The sequence below is a fragment of the Lynx canadensis genome, chromosome F2 (assembly GCF_007474595.2).
Source record: "Lynx canadensis isolate LIC74 chromosome F2, mLynCan4.pri.v2, whole genome shotgun sequence".
Classification (NCBI taxonomy): domain Eukaryota; kingdom Metazoa; phylum Chordata; class Mammalia; order Carnivora; family Felidae; genus Lynx; species Lynx canadensis.
This window is the reverse complement of record NC_044320.2, coordinates 69,536,882-69,557,958: the sequence shown is the minus strand read 5'-3', so window position 1 is coordinate 69,557,958 and position 21,077 is coordinate 69,536,882.

Sequence of the window (21,077 nt, the reverse complement as noted above, 5' to 3'; positions counted from 1 at the left end):
AGGGGAGAGGATGTGGTAAGTTAAAAATGCAAAAACTGGGAAACAGTGGACCCAAAAGAATGTCAGTCTGAGGCGTACTTCCCATTTAATGTTAAGTTGACTTTTCTGTACACATAACTTGATTATTATTTGCCAGTAACTGGTTTTGACAATTACATATTTGCATATGTGATGGAGTTTGTGTGGGGCCCTCTGCTAAGCTTTGTTTATGGTTGAAATCTCTAGGACTATGGAATAAGACCAAATTTCGCTCAGCAAAGACCAAACTCCACCACTTAACTATTTGGTATCCAATTTTATTGGAAAATCTCAGGTCTGTTTCTAAAAGAATACCCAGTACACTGGCCTGAAAGCCATGGCGTAGGTCAGAAGACATGGTAGGCCTTGAAGGGATTTTCTCCACCATCAATTCACTATGAAGAATTTCAGGAAAGCTGTCCTATCTTGCAAGAATCACCAGACCAATATTTTGCTTATTTCCAGTTACCTACATTAGACCAAGCAGAAGTTGCACTGTGGAGTTAATACCCAGCCTCTGAAGGATGCAGGGAATGGTGCAGAATGGAGGATAGGTGACAGGCAGATGGCACACTGATTACCTTATCCAAAACCATCACTAGAACTTTCCCCAAATCACATATTATGCTTTCACTATTTTATAAATGACTATTTTGTTTTTTAAAAATTTTTACAACAAAGGGTAGAGTTTCTTTTGGTTAACCTGTATACACATGCCCTCGTGGACATATATGATTTATGGATTTTTTATTGCCCTCTATTTCATATCAATAGACAGTGAGATAACAGATACTTTTATACCCAAATTGAACAGATATTAACATTTTGCCATTTTTGTTTCACACAATTTTTAATTGGAGAATAACTGACATACAATATTATATTGGTATCAGGTGCACAGCGTAGTGATTAAGTATTTGTACATATTTTGAAGCAGTCGCCACAGTAATCTAGATAGCACTTTCCTAATATCACCATAGCACCTTTGTGTCGGCTTTCCCCATCCTTCCTCAGAGGTAGCCACTACCCTAAAGTTGATGAGTTATCCTACCCCTCATGTTCTTATCTAACCAATGGATATGAAATTACTTAATACATAGATTAGAGATTTTTTAAATTTCTTGTTTTGTGTCTTCTATTTACCACGATTTTACCTTGCTTCTTATCTTCTCCTTTCCTGCTTTCAGTGAGATTCATCAGTTTCTTTTATTCTCTTCATTTCTCACCTGCTAGTTAATATGTATTTCTGGTCTTTCCATGGTTACCCTTAAAGTTTTATCATATACCTACTTGATTTAAAAGTCTAAACAACTTATATATTCTTCTTCCTTTTTGAGCACACTAAGGACATGAAATCCTTTACATTTTAGTTCCAATCATCCCTCTCTCATTTGGTCTGGTATTTTAGGTCCATCTTATTTATAATGGCCACAACTTATTATCTTCTATTTTGGTGTTTTCACATACTTGTCCATTTCTTTGATCACTGTTGCCTCTCACTTACCACTCCCTTTGATGGTGTCAACCACTCTGTTCTGGGGTTGTCATGAGTAGTAAACTCTGGCTCTGTTGGTCTGAATGTCTTGATCTGAGCTTCATTCTGTTGAGTGGTTTGGCTGGACACTTACTCCACGTCGACAGCTGTTATCCTCAAACACTTCATCTTCTGGCCTCCACTGGAACTGTGTGGTGCTATTAATCACACTAGCTGAGTAAGCATTCCCAGAAATATGTGTGCGAAGAAAATATTTGGCTTGAAATTTTCATGGGAAAACCATTTTAGAGTAATTAAATAGTTCCACTCCTGCTACATTTAAGTCTTTTCAAAATAATTCACATTCTTTTTAATTCGAATTTAAATGCTTGTTGAAGGCCAGAGGCTTTCCCATTTCACTGAAGCTCATAATCAGGAAATTTTAATAGCTGTACATTTTATAGATGAAGAAACCAAGGCCTGCTTGGCCAAATAATTTATTCTTGATCACACAGCTAAGAAATGGCGTTAATGAATGCAAACGTACATCTTCTAATTCCAAATATAGTTGCCTCTAGAATTAATAATATTACTTTGTATCCCTTCATTAATTGTGATGACAGTGAAAGAAAATAGAATACTATGAATTAAGATACAGAGCCCTTGGTCACTCTCATTTAGTGATAACATAATTTATGATTTTGTCTTCCTCATGAGGCCCAACGTAGAGATCAGCCCCCTAAGTTCAAGGATCAAAAACCCCCAACCTGGCCCTAAGGGCTGGGGAAGCAACTCTGTTTTTGAGAGCTAGAAGGTAGAACTCAGCTGCTTGAGTAATCATGCTCATGAGTTTTAGATTCAGGGTAGGTTCCCTGAGCCACATGTTGAGAAATTGAAAAATGGCAAAATTGAAAAATAAATGACCTTTGAAATACAGAAGAGTCTTCACTCTGGAGAAAAATGTAATTCAGTTTTCAGGCACATTCCACTTCTTTTATGATTTGAGGATATCGCAAGGCATGCCAGCAAGTCTAATGGGATATATTTGGTGGAGTAGGTCATTTCTGGGGTAAATTTTTTTTTTTATTTATCACATGTGAATGGGAATTAGGGGGACTGGGTTTCACTCCAGCCTCTGTATCCAGTTTTCTTTGAGAACACCACAAGTCATTTAGGCTCCATGGGCTTCAGTTTTTTCATTTATAAAATGTAAAAAATCTGCCATTTAATATGTGAACTCAATACATTCTTATTTATTAGACAAACTTCAACCTTTTCGTTTTATGTTTTTATTCACCATAGTATATGTGTATGCATATGGTATACATGTATGTATGAAGGTAGGTAGATATTTATTTTTGCTTTCTTTTTTCTCCTTTCCTGACTTCTTTCCATAGTCTTAAATATTCCTGGTCTTATGTATCTTGCACATATTAATGTATGTATGAGTGTATGTATTTACTGCTCACTTGGAAACTGTACAAATATTTTCTTCCATTAAAGATTACCCTTAGTTATTTTTCTTACTTTTTTAAATTGAATGTTTTATTTTGTTTATTTTATTTTATTTATCTACTTTATTTTTTGAGACAGAGACCATGTGCGTGTGCGTGCATGCCCATGAAGAAAGGGGAGAGGGAGACGGAGAAAGAATCTTAAGCAGGCACCATGCCCAGTGGAGGCAACACATGGGGCTCAATCTCACAATCATGACCTGAGCTGAAATCAAGAGTCAGAGGCTTAACTGATTGAGCCACCCAGGCACCCCTAAATGTTTTATTTTGAATATAGGTTTACACACGGTTGTAAGAAATCATAAAAGAGAGCCTGTCATACCTTTACCTGGTTTTCCCCAATGGCAGTTGTATCTTGCAAAACTATAGTACACTATATCGAAACCAGCATACTGATGTACTGACGTTGTTACAGTCAAGATAACGAACAATTTCATCACACGGATTCTTTCTATTATAACCCACACCCTTTTCCTCTGCTCCTACCTATCTCCTCCATGTCATCCCTGATCTCTGGAAATCACTAATCTATTCTCCATTTCTATATTGTTATTCCAAAAACATTATGTAAACGGATGCATACAGTATGTAGAGGTTTGGGATTGGCTCTTTCACAGGGCGTCATTCCCTGTAGATTCATCCAAGTGATTGCATATAACAGCTACTCTTCTTTCTTGCTCTACTGGTAGTATTCTTTGATACGGGTGTACCACAGTTTGCTGAACCACTTGCCTGTGGAAAGACATCCGAGTTGTTTGCAGTTTCTATTATAAATGAGGCTGTTACAAACATACGTGTACAGGTTTTTGTTATAAACAAAAGGTTTCATTTCTCTGGGATATATGCTCAAGAGTATAAATGCTAGCTTGTATAGTAGTTGCATATGTAGTTTTATTTTTTTTTAATATGAAATTTATTGTCAAATTGGGTTCCATACAACACCCAGTGCTCATCCCAACAGGTGCCCTCCTCAATACCCATTACCCACCCTCCCCTCCCTCCCACCCCCCATCAACCCTCAGTTTTCAGTTTTTAAGAGTCTCTTATGTTTTGGCTCCCTCTCTCTCTAACCTCTTTTGCGTATGTAGTTTTAAATGAGACTACCAAACTGTAGTTGTACACTCCCACCAATGTATATATGATCTAGTTTCTCTATATCCTCACCAGCATTTACACTTGTCACTATTTTAATTTTAGCAATTTTTATGACTATGGAATGAGATCTCACTGTGATTTTATTTTGCGTGTCTTTTATAATAACTAACGATGCTGGATAATTTTGCAAGTGCATATTTGCCATCTATGTATTTTCTTCAATGCAATGTCTGTTCACGTCTTTTGGCCATTTTTTAACTGGCTGTTTGCTTTTCTACTCTTGAATTTTGACAGTTCCTTATATATTCTAGGTACTGCTTCTTTGTTGAATACCTGGCTTGCAAATATTTTCTCCCCATCCAAAACATGGTCTTATCCTCTTAACAGTGTCTTTCACAGAGCAGAGCTTTTAATGTTCATGAGATCCAATGTATCAATCTTTCCTTTTATGGATCATACCTTTGGTATCCAGTCTAAGAAGTTTTTGCCTAGCCATACACTCCAAAGACTTTTTCCTGTGCTTTTTTCTAAATGTTTCACAGTTTTACATTTTACATTAGAGCCCATAATTCATGGTGAGTTAACTTTTTAATAAGGTATGAGATTTAGGTCAAGATTCATTTTTTGCCTGTGTCCAGCAGCTGTATAAGCACCATGAGTAAAAAGCCTATCTCCCTCTATTGAACTGCTTTAGCACCTTGGTGAAAAAACAGTGGGACATATTTGTGTGACTCTTTTTTATGGATTTTCTATCCTGTTTCACTAACCTATGTATCAGTCTCTCCATCCGTACCATACTGATTATTATAGCTATATAGGAGAAGTTAATATAGGGTAGAGTGATTCTTCCTACCTTATTCTTTTTCAGGATTATGTTACCTATTCTGGGGCCTGTGTATTTCTATATATTTTTAGAATAAGTTTGTCTATGTTTGCAGAGTCACTGGTAGGATCTTGGTAGGAACAGCATTAAATCTATAGATCAATTTGGGGAGAAATTATGTCATTCTTGTTGAGACTTCCAATGGCTTATCTGTATGAACATAGTTTGTCTCTTCCTTTATTTAGAGCTGCTTTGATTTCCTTCTTCAGCATTTTGTAATTTGCAGCATACGGATCCCTGTGCATGTTTTGTTAGGTTTATACCTAAGTATTTAATTTTCTTTGGAGTAAATGCATTATTTTTCAAATTTTGCTTTCCACATGTTCATTCTGAGTATATACAATTATGTAACATTTTATTTTTTCCTTTCCAATCCACATGCGTTTTATTGCCCTTTATGTTTAACAGGTATATCAAATATGTATTTTTCACAGTCTATGTTTATTCAATATATCCATTCTCCTCCTTGAATAATAAGACTGTGTCACACTTTAACCATGCATTGAACATCCTCCATCTTTTTATTTTTCCCTAGAGTTTTAGTTTTACCTGTTTCAAACATACATACAGGTTTTATTTGGTCTTTTTTTACATAGTTGATTAAAATTATTGACATATCAGTTTTTGTGTTCGTCACCTTTCCTTGAAACTTACATCAATATTTGGTAATAAGAAATCTACTATACATCTAATTACTTTGTAGGAATTTTTCATTTTTCCTCTGATAGCTTTTAAGATTCTTTATCTTCAGTGTATCTAGGTCTGGATTTATTTTTATTTACTTTGATCAATACTTAGAGTAGAATTTTGATGTGACAATTCATTTTTCTTCAGTTTTGTAAATATTCCCATTATCTCTTCGAATATTATTAATTTCTTATTCACTCTAATCTTTTTATCTAGAACCACGGCCAGATGTGTTTTGTAGCTTTTATTCTTTCTTATATGTGTCTTAACACTTTCTCTCTCTCTTTCTCCCTCTTTCCCTCCTTCCCTATTTTCCCTTCTTGCAATGTAGAAACAATCTCACTTATTGATAGTTATGTCAATGGCTGGGCTTTTTTTTTAAATCTATAGTAGTTTTTTCCCTAACCTAGCTATTCTTCCTTTATCTCTGCAAGATTATTTTTTATGAATTTTTCTTCTTTTTCAGTGGATTTTTAAAAATTTCCTTTTTGAGTATCTTAAACATTCATGATTTAAAGATTTTGTTAGGCTCATTGTTTTTGTAAGAATCTAAAATAAATTCATGTTCCAATTGCTGTTTTGTTGTCCATCTTTCTTAGATGAGGATATCCATATATTCTAGAATTTTCATTGGTGAACTCATTTGGAGTGAGAAGTTTTTATTTTTCTCTCTTTCTTCTAAATTCACCCTCTTCATATCCAGCCTTTGGTCAGCTGCTCCTGCCCCTACCCCATCACTGACCCTAGGCTTTCAGTTGAAGACAAGATCTTAGAGTGAACTTCAGCACTCTCCCTCTCTAATGCTGAGGATCACAGATCCAGACACAGAGCAACAAGCAGCTTGATTGGTTCTTATTTTGAAGATGAGTGTTTGTTCTCTCACCACCCCAGAGCCTCTGGGAGCTTCCTGTGAAGCTACACCTTCAGACAGCAAGTCTTTATCCATAACCCCAGTTTCACCTGGAAAAGGGAGAAACTTCAGTGAGCTTGTCCTTGGAAGTTTGTGGAAAGTCTTCATCCACATTTATCTCCAGAGAGTAAAATCCTCACAGCCACTGTCAGCTCCCACACCAGAGACTACCTGAGATTTCATCTTCTTTTGCCATTGTTGTTTCTTTCCTATTGCTATGTTTGCGTGTACTTAACTCATCTTTGGAACCCATAAATATCTTTTTTTTTAATTCTCTCTTTTTATATTTTATTGTATATTTGAAACAAAGGAGATATACCAGAATTTGAACTGCAGCAAATGCACCAAAATCTGAACTAGAACTGTTTTTGTGTGTGACTTTATGATTCAAATAATTTTAAACTTGGAAGTTAATCTTTCATCAAAACTAGAGTTCTAGCAGATCACATAGATTTTACACACATACACATACACACAAATATACAAACATGACAAGTTCATGTAAAAACTGGAGAAAACTGAAAAAAATCTATAATAAATAACAGCATTTCCTATTTTACATATGATGTTACAGTGGGTGGAAACCAGATGTAGAGTTCCCAAGATTCAGTGTACTATTTTTGCATTTTCCTATATGACTATAATTATTTCAAAATAAAAAGTAAAAAAAAAAAAAAACCCTAGGATTATAAAGTCGTACAAATGGTAGATTTTTTAAAAATCATTTTTCATGCAAGAATTAGGCAGTTTGGGGTAGAAACAATTGATACATCTTATAAAGTGTGTAAAGTATTAACAAAATTTCACCTTATCTCCTTTTCTAATGGTATTTCTATGCTAACTCCTTTCTTCAGGTATGATCTTTTATCTTACTTGTTCATTTCCTCATTCACTTAGCAAAAAGCTATGAAGCAGTATTTATGTGTCATGTTTGACCTTAAGCCCTGGGAACACATAGATGAATAAAATAGTGTCCCTGTGTTCAAGGGCCTTCTAATCTATTGGAAAAGAAAGACATGTAAACACCTGTACAACAACCTGATGATTGCGCACACTTAGTGCTGGAGGGACTCAGAGGTTGGAAAATCTGTCTTTGGGAGTCAGTGACCGCATCAAAGAGAGAACATATGAGTTCAGTCTTAAAGAATAAGAAGAGATTTTTCAGAATATGACAAATTCTCTGGGTTAAATGGTCTAACAATTCAACAAATAGATGATATAAACAGAAAGGGAATTGGGTGAATTGCTATAGATTAAAAGATGCTTAAGAAACATATTAACCAAATATAATATATAGAACTCATTTGAAGAGCTGTCAAAAGCCATTTGTGAGACAATAATATGAAAACAGATTCAATGGGTTAGCAAGGACTTGTTGTTAATAATGATTTAATAATAAATTGATATGGATAAAAATGTAATGTGTTAATAATGGTAGTTAAGGAATTATTGATAATTTTGTTAGGTAATATAATGATTTGTTATTAAGTTTATAATAATCCTTTATGTCAGAGTTACAAACTGAAGCATTCACATATAAAATATTTTAATGACTGCAATTTACCTTAAAATACTCCAGAAAATAAAATCGTGGGTGATAGATGACACAAGATTGACAAAGTTACCAAATGTTGAAGTTGGTTGATTGGTGAATGGAAATTTATTTATATTGTTCTCCTTATGCTAGTTCTGTTTGGGAATTTCCATAATAAAAAGTAAAATATATTCCTTAATCATCAACATTTTACATGACAGCTTCAGAACATTTAACACCTAATCTTCATTTTAATTTATTCTGAATCATAGACAGCATTGATTAATTTTCAGTCACTGTAGTAACATTTTTTTCTGGGTCATAGACTTCTGTATTCCAAATAGGTATCAGCCATGGCATCAGGGAGAATAAGAATTTATTGTAGCCATTTGTGTTTCCTCTATGGATTGGAAGAAGATGACTTTTTTTTTTCTGAGAAAAATGCTAGGGGAAAATCTCTTTGTCTTCATTGTTATTGGACTTATGAATGATTTTTTTTATCAGCCCTGAAATTGTCATACTTTTGACTCTGAGAATAAGCTGATAGGGTTTTAAAACTTTCTACTCAAAGGTTTGCACAAAATGAAAAGTAATTTTAAAAGTAAACTTCAAATAGTCTCAGTAAACAAATTTTATTTTTAAAACCTGTAGGAGAAAGAAGAAAAGGAAAGTTATTCCAGGCAAAAAAAAAAAAAAAGCAGTATTGAGGAGAAAAATTTAAAAAGCTTATGTTAGGGAAATATCGGCTGGACTGGAGCCAAGGGTAGGCTGGAAAGCAACATAGGTGGGTGGGAGTATGAAGCTGAAAGATAGTAACCATGGTGGCTAAAGGCATTTGCTAACTACCAAATTTTTCCTAACTTACAAACTTGTATTTAATCCCATAAGCTAAAGAGAACTAATGCAGGTTGGAAATAGGGGAATAACAAATTGTATTTGTTTTGCAGGTATCTCAGATATTAATGTGGAATGTGCAATAATGGGGGAATGATCTGGCAATAGGAACATCAAAAAGAGGAAGCTTCTGAAATGGTCCAGACAAAAGATGATGCAAGCCTGAACTATACCATGGCATTAGGAATGGAAGAAAAGCTTTGTCTGCGACAGATTTAATTAAGATTTGGAAGTTCAGTGGAAGAGGAGACAGGAAGAAGAATGACTCAATAATGATATCACTAGCCAAAGTTGGAATATGGAACTTAGAGCAGGTTTGGGGAGGGAAGACATGAGTACAGTATTAGACATGAAGGTCTATAGGACATCCAGGCAGAGATGAGGATGACAATTTAGGACTAGAGGTTAGTTCTCCTTTGTTCCAATAAAAGGTATGCCCAGGAAAAACACATAGAAAGAGAAGACAAGATCAAAAGCAGAACTATGGTGAACCCACAAGAAAAATGTGTGAGTGAGGGAGCTGCAGGTTAAAAAGCAATAGGCAGGGACACCTGGGTGGCTTAGTCAGTTGAGTGTCTGACTGTTGATTTTGGCTCATGTCATGATCCCAGGGTCATGGGATTTAGCCCTGCGTCAGGCTCCACACTGAGCGTGGAACCTGCTTAATACTCTCTTTTCCTCTGCACCTTTCCCCTGCTCGCACGCACTCTCTCTCTCTAAAATAAAATTTTAAAAAATAAAAAATAAATAAAAAGCAATGGGCAGAGGTGAAGAGGAGAACAGTAGGAAAATGTTATTAATTTCAGAAAAGCTTCATGGAATCAGTGAGATTTGAGGAAAGGCTTGATTGTAGAAGAATACCATATTAGGGAGCTGTAACAATCCATGAAGAAAAAACGCTGAGTAAACAAACATAAACATGAATGTGCATATTTAGGTAAATGATTTGAAGCAATCTGACTCTACAGAGCCTTTATTTTTGTTTAATTATTTTTGCAGCATTTGTTTTATGGTAGTTTTTGTTCTCCTGAACCTATCATAGGCATAATTATAAGCGGGAGTATTTTAATTAATGCTGATTGCATTTTACCCTGAGACACCTGCAAAATTCAAAGCCTAAATTATCTTTTGTAATAGTGAGCTACAGATTTTGAGCTTTTGGTTTCCATAAAGTGACAGTTGAGCTAAGAATTATACCAATTATTACCTAATAGAATGCCTTTCTCCTCTTTATTGATAGGAAATGTTTCCTTTCATTTTTTATTTCCAAAGTCAACTCTCAAATATGTAACTGCCAAAAGGTGATAATCTGCAGCAGAGTTTTACACTTCACATGATAGAGACAGGGCAGTAATGGGTTTCATTTTCTCTTTTGTTTTTTTTTTTAAATTTCTTCTTTCACTAGACTGAAGTCCTGTCCCATACCCAAGTTTAGCTTTAGTAAAGTTTCTGTGCAGAGAGACTATAATCTTAGCAGGAGAAAGAGCATTTGATTACTGGCTGGTGTTTTCCATCAATGTAAGAATAAGGAGGATGATAAAAATCATCAATTTTTGAGCAAGAAACAGAATTGGAGGAGATAATACTGCTTCCTATCACATTTTGAAACGTGTCATTATTTTTGAAGTGGTCATGAATTTCTAAATCATATATTAAAGTGAAGGACATATACCTACATGTTCTAATTCACATCTTCAGCACATAAACTTAAATATTAGTTGAGATTATAAGTAATATATAAACCTACTAAAAATATACTTCTCGAGGTTCCATATTCATCTATTTGGGGGGACACTTGGGTGGGAGATTCCTAAGTAATCCACTATTCCAGGTCTTTGAGTTCATGTCATTCAAAAGGGAATCTTAGGACAATCATAAATTTCCTATTTACTGCACATTAGAAAAGGAAACCCACCAAAGCTATACCTTTTGATGCAATGCATGTATAGCCTGGCTGTCAAAAAGCCAGTATACAGAGGCTGATGACCAAAGCTACAGATTAGGGCTGGAAAAAAAATTCCCTGCAGAATGCAACTGCGAAAATCCAGTTTCTCGTTACTAGGTTATGATCCTGTGTGAAGTTTAAATTGGGTTGAGCAAGGTGGCCAAATCCTTCTGTTATCAAAATGAAGCATATTGTCAAGAGAAAAAGGTACCAGCTGATCTATAGTGGTTGTTCTATTACTGATTTTATCTTCTTGATGGTAAGGAATAATTTATTTCCTCTCACGGAATGGGGCAGAATATTTGAAGGATTCTGAGTAAAAGCATCAAAAGGAAAAGTCTATTGATAAAAACAGATTAAAAAAAACAGAAAGCAGTTGAAAGATTTTTTAGTATGACAAGAGTGTTTCAATGAAAGCATTAATATGAGGTCGATTCTATGCTAATCAATCTTTAAAGCATCTGACCTTAATAATCTGACTTATCCATAACATACATGCTAGTTTTGTGTGATTTAGTATCATAAGGAAAGTGTTGTAGAATACCCGTATGCCTAAATTAATTAATCTAGGGGAATTTAAGGAAGCCTTACATTGGAACCAAATTTGGGGAAAAGTTCTCAGCTTTCATTTACTGCACAGACATGTGAGGGTGCTGGTGTTATATTATACTTGCCATCCTTGGGCCAAATATTCAACTTACTGTGTAATATTTAGCCTGAGAAGTCTCAGGGACCATATTTAGGAGACTTTCCCTTATGTTGAAGATGTTTCCCAGTGAGCAAATATACAGATACACAAGAAACCTTAGGTTGTTCCCCCCTTGATACTATAATGCTAAATATAGGTAAATTGCACATAACACTGAGAAACTCCTAAGGATATACTTCAAGGATCTTATGGACTGATAGCAAATTTACATATAGCATCTATGGAAAGAATCATTACTTAAATTTGGTTTAAAAGCTAGTGAGGCCAGGGGCCCCTAGGTGACTCAGTCAGTTAAGTGTCTGACTTCGGCTTAGGTCATGATCTCATGGATGGTGGGTCCGAGCCTCGCATCGGGTCCTTTGTGGACAGCTTAGAGCCTGAAGGCTGGATTCTGTGTCTCCCTCTCTCTCTGCCCCAACCCCACTCGCACTCTGTCTCTATCTCTCAAAAATAAATAAAAATGTTAAAAAATTTAAAAAAAACTACTAAGGCCCTGGAATGTCAGCAAAAATGAGGATAGTACTGAGAAGATAAAATCCACAGATTGATTAGTAAAGCCCTTCATAATCTGGCATAAATCTATCTTTCCATTACAAGACTGCCAATTTCCCTTATGTAGCTTAATTGTAAAGCACTGATTAATTATGGGAGTGCCTTCCACCTTCATAATCACTGTGGGTTTGTATATTTAGGTCAACAATTTTCTGACAGATGAGCAAGGGCAACCCCTTTTGATTCTCATAAAGGTGTCATTCGGGCTCAAGCAGGGTTGTTCCAACCTTAGCCTCTATAGTATCCAAAATTGGACTCCCACCCAGCTGTCTCAGATTGACTTCTGTGAGAAACAGACTCTGAGGTAGAAATTTGCGTACCAGAAATTCAATGCCGTGTGCCCTTAGGATGAACACCAGGAGGAGGTGAAGGAAGCAGGGCTGAACAGATGGGAGAGTTGAGCTGCAGTGCAGACTCAACAAAGACATCAAGCAATCCCACAGGGAGCTCCTGTGCTGCGACAGCCCTTCAAAATTGTTTGCTTTGAGGGAAAGTGACTTAGGTTTTATGGTCCTGCATTGACCAGCCATTGGATATGGACCCTGTGTGGGGAGGGGACCTGACCTAGGGTGAGACAGATCTAGGACCTGACCTTCACCTGAGAGCCATTCCCAAAAGTGATTGGGTAGACAACCATCAACCATCAACACTCCCAACAGCTGGAGGATGAATACTTGGTCCCCATGGGGTCCTGAGTGATGTACCACAACATTCATTACACCAATCCTGCCTCCCAGTATTCTTATTGCTTCCCCTATCCATTAATGTAACAAATATATATTAAGTACTCGGTCTATTGGCTGGGTCTTGGCAATACAAAGGTGAGTGGAAAATGATCTTGCAGTCTAAGGGGAAAAAAAACACAGGAAAAATAGTTATAAACACTTTAATAAAGGTCATTGCAATGAGCTTTGGGAATGCAGAAGAGGGAGTTTTACTTCATGGAGAGATTCGGTCTGTCTTTCATGGGGGATAGAAAGCTTGAGCCAGTGCATGTATATTCCAACTTCCAGACTTCCCATTTGACCTGGAATGCCCTCTCCACTCTTTTTTGCCTATTTAAATCCTCTTCTTTATGGCTCTGACCCAATTCTAACTACCTATCACAAGCCTTCCCTCATCAACCCACCCTATGGTCTTGAAGAAGGCTGCTCTGCACAATCCCAGATACTTCTTATGCTGCACATCACCCATCATTTCATGGAAGTGTCGTGTCACTCTTCCTAAAAGGCAAACACCAGCAGGACAGCGGTCAAAACAACACTAGCAATGACTTAATAAAAGATTATTACCACAGAATACAGAGCTCAAAGAGACTTTCGAGATGATCCCAAATGGGGGGAAAAAGCAAGAAAGAAGATCAGGACTTTCAAAGGTCTGCCAGCTGGCAAAGCAAAGAGTTAAGCTTAGAACCAAGAACATAGATGACCATCCCCTGCCTTACACTGTCTCCTCCAATGAATGGAACAATTCATGAGTCTCAGTGTTAGCAAATTTAAGGAAACATTGAAGTACACATTAGGAGGTAGAATTTTCTCCAACATAATAAGTAAACTTTATCAAGTCAGAGACTTATAATTCCCATACGTTGTTCAGTGTTACTAGATATATGTTTAAGTAAAGATCCTAGGTGTCTCTTATTATAGACTCACAAGAAGGTTGGAGAAAATCCATAATACAATGTGTGTATCTAATTGAGCTATGATGGAGAAACTGGGAATATTTCTGTTATCTCTATGATATCTACAGTCTGCCTCCAAAAGTGCCCAGGGTACTATTATGAGATAAAATCCACTAGATTAAATGAACCGGTAGTGTAATTATTTGTGACAACGTGCGTGTGTGCGCACCCATGCATGCATGTGTTATCTTGGTACATACTTCCGTACCTCCATACCTCCATTTGAAACAGTTAAGCAAACTGAGTGAAACATGGTCCCTCCAAAGACTAACAATCAAATTTACCCAGGGGTGTTTTAAAAATATTCCTCAGTCTCAGTCTCTGGAGATCTTCATTGACTGGGTATAAAATGAGGTCCAAAAAGCTACATATGAAGAGCTCCCCAGATAATCCTCCTGTGTAGCCAGATTTGAAAATTATATTGCGATAAAGTGTGAGGTGACAGAGGTCGGTCACTTCTTGGTACTACCACAGAGGGTGAAATGGCCATACTACCAGTTTAGGGCCTCTGACCGCTGGTCAGTTTCAGGCAGTCCCATCAGTCACAAAGAGGTCTAGAGGAAGAGATAGGGACACCTACAGTCATACCTTGAAAAACAATGAAAGATACTTACCTTACATGCCATATCAATGACATCCTTGAGGGTGATTTATAACAAATGTTACACTCTATGTCAAAATGCATGCTCCTAGTTCAGGCCTCTCCCTCCCCAATTATCCCTGTGCCATCAATTCGAACCCCTCCATGTGTTCATCTCTAATCCTCATGCTGGAATTGCCTAAATAGATTCTGCACTTCAAGGCTCTGTTTAACCTGAGTCTCATTTCCTAACTTAGAGAACAATAGATCATTGAAAAGAACTTGAGAGCTATTTGAGGCCTTAAGGGCATATTTACAATGAGAGTTTATTTATCTCTAGCAAGTGGGTGTATATATATTATGTGTGTAAACTTAAAAATGTAGTCCAAAAAATAAAGGGAAGAGACTTTTATTCATTTAAACTTGCTTAGTAACACTAAATATTCATTACAATAGCAGAAAAAACTACACTCAAAAATATGATCAGCTTGCTCTACTCACTTCTCTATTCTTTTTAATTAGGAAGCATTATTTTTAAGTTCTGTAGGCCATTAGTCCACTCATTTGACTGAATTCTTTTTTTTAAAGTATAACTGATATACACCATTATAATAGTCTCAGGTGTACAACATGATTTAACATTTGTATACACTGTAAAATGAGCACTGCCATAAGTCTAGATATGATCCATTACATACAGAGTTACAAAAACCTTTCTTGTGATGGGAACTTTTAAGATATACTTTCAGCATCTTTCATATTTGTAGTAGAATATTATTGACAATAGTCACCAGGCTATACATTATATCCCCTTGACTTATTTTATAACTCAAAGATTGTACCTCTTGACCCCCCTCACCCATTTTGCCTACCTCCCAACCCCCCTCCTTTCTAGCAACCACCAGTCTCTTCTCTGTATCTATGAGTTTCATTTTGCTTTGTTTTGTTTGTTTGCTTTGGTTTGGGACTTCACATATAAGTGAAATCATACAGGTTTTGTCTTTCTCTGTCTGACTTATTTCATTTACCCTCAAGGCCCATCCATGCACACATGGCAAGATTTCATTCTCTTTATGGGTAATATTCCATTGTTTATATATTTTCCAAAACTTCTTTATCCATTTATCCATCGATGGTTGTTTCCATATCTTGGCAATCGTAAATAATGCTACAATGAACATAAGAGTTCATATATCTTTTTGAATTAGTGTTTTCATTTTCTTCAGATAAATACCTGCTAGATATTGGAATTGCCAAATCATATGGTACTTGTATTTTTCATTTTTTGAGCACTCTCTGTAATGTTTTCCACAGTGGCTATACCAGTTCGCATTTCCACCAACAGTGTACAAGGGTTTCCTTTTCTCCACATCCTTACCAATGCTTGTTATTTCTTATCCTTTTGATAATAACCATTCTGACAGGTGTGAGACGATATCACATTGTGGTTTTGATTTGCATTTCCCTCGTGATTAGTGATGTTGAGCATCTTTTCCTGTGTCTATTAGCCGTTTGTATGTCTTCTCTGGAAGAATGTGTACTTAGATCCCTTGCCCATTCGTTAAATCTTATTGCTTGCTTTGGAGTTTGTTGTTGTTGTTGTTGTTGTTGTTGTTGAGTTGTATGAGTTCTTTATATATTTTGGATATTAACCACTTAGCACATATATGATTTGCAAATAACTTCTCCCATTTGGTAAATTGCCTTTTTATTTTATGATGGTTCCCTTCACTATGCAGAAGCTGTCTAATTTGACTTAGTCCCGTCTGTTTATTTTTGCTTTTGTTGGCATTACCTTTGGAGTCAGATCCAAAAAATACCACCAAGACCAATGTTAAAAAGCCTGTGTTTTCTTGTAGAAGGTTTATGGTTTTTGTGCTTACATTCAAGTCTTTAATCCATTTTGAGTTAATTTTTGTGTATAGTATAAGATAGTGGCCCCTTTTTATTCTTTTGCATGTAATTATCCAGTTTTCCCAACACCATTTATTGAAGAGACCATCCTTTCCCCTGTGTATAATCTTAGATATTTTGTTGTAAATTAATGTACCATATGTGTGTTATTCTATTTCTGGACTCCCTATTCTGTTCCAATGCTTCATGTATATGTTTTTATGCCAATGCCATACTGTTTTGATTATTATAGCTTTCTAATCTAATTTGAAATCAGAGAGCGTGATGCCTCTTGCTTTATTCTCAAAATAGCTCTAGCTATCTGGGATCTTTTGTGGCTACACACAAGTTTTAAGACTGTTTGTTCTATTTCTGTGAAAATTGTTACTAGAATTCTGATAGAGGTTGCATTCAATCTGTAGATTGCTTTAGAAACTGTAGACATTTTAACAATATTAACTCTTCCAATCCATGAGCATGAGGTTTCTTCCCATTTATTTGTGTCTTCTTCAGTTTCTTTTATCAATGTGTTATAGTGTTCAATGTAGCTTGACTTCCTTAGTTAAATTTTCTCCTAGGTATTTTATTCTTTTTAATGCAGTCGTAAATGGGATTGTTTTCTTAATTTATTTTTCTTTTTTTTTAATGTTTATTTTTGAGACAGAGAGAGAAAACACAAGCTTGGGAGGGGCAGAGAGAGAGGAGGACAGAGGGTCCCAAGTGGGGCTTAAACTCACAAACTGTGAGATCATGACCTGAGCTGAAGTCAGACACTTAACCGTGCCCCAATTAATTTCTCTTTCTGATAGTTCATTGTTAGTTTCTAAAAATGCAACAGATTTTTATATATTGATTTTGTACACTGCAACTTTAATCAATTTGTTTATTGGTTCTAACAGTTTTTTGATGATGTCTTTAGGACTTTTTGTATATAAAATCATGTCATCCTCAAATAGTGACAATGTTACTTTTTCCTTTTCAATTTAGATGACTTTTATTTCTCTTTCCTGCCCAATTGCTCTAGCTAGGATTTCCAATACTCTGTCAAAAAACAGTGTGAGAGTAAGCATCCTTGTCTTATTCCTGATCTTGGTGGAAAAGCTTCCAGCTTTTCAATGTTGAGTATGATGTTAGTGTGGCTTGTGATATATGGTTTTTATTGTATTCCAGTGCATTCTGTCTATACCCACTTTGTTGAGAGGTTTTTTTATATGAAATTTATTGTCAAATTGGTTTCCATACAACACCCAGTGTTCATCCCAACAGGTGCCCTCCTCAATGCCCATCACCCACTTTTCCCTCTCTCCCACCCCCCAAGAGTTTTTTATCATTAATGGGCGTTGAATGTTGTCAGATGGTTTTGTGCATTTATTGTGATGGTCATATGAACTTTTGTTCTTCGTTTTGTTAATGTGGTTAGTTTGATTGATTTGCAGATGTTGAAACATCCTTACATCCCTGGAATAAATAAATCTCGATCATGTTGTATGATCCTTTTAATGTAGTTGAATTTGGTTTGCTAAAATTTTCTGAGGGTTTTTGGATCTATGTTCATCAGAAATGTTGGCCTGTAGTGTGTGTGTGTATGTGTGTGTGTGTGTGTGTGTGTTCGTGTGGTGTCCTTGTCTGGGTTGGTATCAGAATAATGCTGGCCTCATAAAATGAGTTTGGGAGTTTTGCTTTCTCAAATTTTTGGAAGATCTTAAAAAGGATAGATATTAACCTTCTTTGAATGTTTGGTAGAATTCTCCAGTGAGGCATCTTGTTTGTTGAGAGTTTTTTGATGACTGATTCAATCTCCTTACTAGCAATTGGCTTTTTAAATTTTATATTTCTTTATGATTCCATCTTGGAAGATTGTATGTTTCTAGAAATTTATCCATTTTTTTCTAGGTTGTCAAATTTAGTGGCATATAATGGTCATAGTGGTCTTTTATGATCTTTTGTGTTTCTTCAGTATCAATTGTAACTTCTCTTTCATTTCTGATTTTATTGATTTGAGTCCTCTCGTTTTTCTTCTTAGCAAGTCTAGCTAAAGGCTCGTCAATTTTGTTTATCTTTTCAAAAAACCAGCTCTCAGTTTTATTGATATTTTCTATTGTCTTTGTCTCTTTTTTATTTGTTTCTGCTCCAATCTTTATTATTTCCTTCCTCCTACTAACTTTGGGCTTCATTTGTTTTTCTTTTTCTAATTCCTTAAGGATAGGTTAGATTGTTTACTTGAGATATTTTTTTGTTTCTTGAGGTAGGTGTATAACACTATAAACTTCCCTCCTTGAACTGCTTTTGCTGCACCCCATACATTTTGGTGTGTTATATTTCCATTTTCATTTCACTCAAGATATTTTTTTTCTTTCTTCTTTAATTTCTTTGTTGACCCATTGTTTTTTCAGTATCATGTTGATTAATCTCCAAATATGTGTGAATTTCCCAATTTTCCTTTTTTTTAATGTTTATTTATTTTTGAGAGAGAGAGAGAGAGACAGAAAGAGAGGGAGACACAGAATCTGAAGCAGGCTCCAGGCTCAGAGCCTGATGTGGGGCTCAAACACACTAACCATGAGATCATGACCTGACCCAAAGTCAGATGCTTAAGGGACCGAGGCTCCCAGACACCCCTCCCAATTTTCTTCTTGCAATTGATTTCTAGTTTCATAGCATGTGGTCACAAGAGATGCTTGATATGATTTTATTCTTCTTAAGTTTATGGAGATTTGTTTTGTGGCCTAACATATGATCTATCCTGGAGAATGCTCTGTGTGCACTTGAAAAGAATATATATCCTCTTGCTTTTGGATGGAATATTATACACACACACACACACACACACACATATATATATATATATATATATATATATATATATATATATATATATATATAATTGCCATCTGGTCTAATGTGTTTTTTAAAGCCAGTATTTCCATAGTATTTTCTATTGTTCATCTATCCATTGAGGTAAGTGGAGTATTAATGTCCCCTACTATTATTGTCAATGTCTCCCTTTATATCTGTTAATACTTGCTTTATATATTTAGGTTCTTCTATGTTGGGTGCATAAATATTTACAAATATTGTATCTTCTGCTAAATTGATCCCTTTATGGTTAAGTAATGCCCCTCTTTGTCTTTTATTATGTTCTTTGTTTTAAAGTCTATTTTGTCTGATACAAGTATTGCTACCCCAGCTTTATTTTAGTTTCCATTTTCATGAAACTTATTTTTTCCATTCTTTCACTTTCAGTCTCTGTGTCTTTACATTTGAAGTGAGTCTCTTATAGGCAGCCTATAGAAGGGTTGGGTTTTTTAATCCAATCAGTCACTCTATTTTGATTGGAGAATTTAGCTCATTTAAATTGAAAATAATTATTGGTAGGTTGTCCTTATTGTCATTTTGTTAATTCTTTAAAATCTAGCTGTTTTGTTGTTGCTTTCTGTTTCTTTCTTCTTTTATTGCTCTCTTTGTGATCTGATGACTTTCTAAAACATGCTTCAATTCTTTTCTCATAATCTTTTGTGTATCTATGATAGGATTTTGCTTTATGGCTATCATGTGGCATACATATACACAACAGTCTATTTTAAGGTGATAGCAAGTTAGTTTGAATGTATTCTAATGCTATACATTTTTTACTATCCCTCCACAATTTTATGTTTTTGATGCCATATTTTGCATCTTTTTATGTATCCCTTAACTAATTATTGTAGTTATAGCTATTTTTACTACTTTTGCCTTTTAACCTTCATATTAACTTTATCTGTGGTTAAGCCACTAACTTTACTATATTTACATTTGCTAGTGAGATTTTTACTCACGCGTTTCCTCCTTACTAATTGGTGTCCTTTCTTTTTTGCTTTAAGAAGTTCCTTTAACATTTCTTGCAGATCCAGTTTAATGGTGATGACCTCCTTTAGCTAATGTTTGTCTAGAAAGCTCTTTATCACTCCTTCAATTCTGAAAGATAATCTTGATGGGTAGAGTATTCTTGGTTGGAAGTTTTTTTGCCTTCAGCACTTTGAAAATATCATGCCACTCCTTTCTGGATTGCAAAGTATCTGCTGACAAATCTGCTGATACTATTATGGGTGCTCTTTTGTATGTAACAAGTTGTTTTCTCCTGCTGCTTTTAAGATTCTCTCTTTGTCTTTAACTCTGGACATTTTAATTATGATGTGATCATTGTGGGTCTCTTTAAGTTCATCTTTTTTGGAATTTTCTGGGCTTCCTGGATCTGAATATCTTTTTCTTCTTTAGGGTAAGAGAGTTTTTAGTCATTATTTCTTCAAATAATCTTTCTGCCCCTTTCTCCCTCTCCTTCTTCTGGCAACCCTGTAATGCAATATCACTCCACTTGGTATTGTTCTATAGGTCCTGTAAGCTATATTCACTTTTTAGAATTCCTTTTTCTTTTGGCCACCATGTTTGGGTAAGTCCCACTGCCCTGTCTTCTAGACCGTGTATTCTTTCTAATGCTTCATCTAGTCTGCTGTTGAATCCCTTTAGTGTATTTTACAGTTTACTTATTATATCCTTCAGCCTTGTGCCTTCTGTTTGGTGCTTTCTTATGTTTTCTGTCTCTTTGTCAAAGTTCTCACTGTGTGCATACACCCTTATCCCAAGTTTGGTGAGTATCTTCATGACTTTGAACTGATAAGTAATCAGGTAAATTACTTACCTCCATTTCATTAAAGTGGTTTTTGTTCTGGTA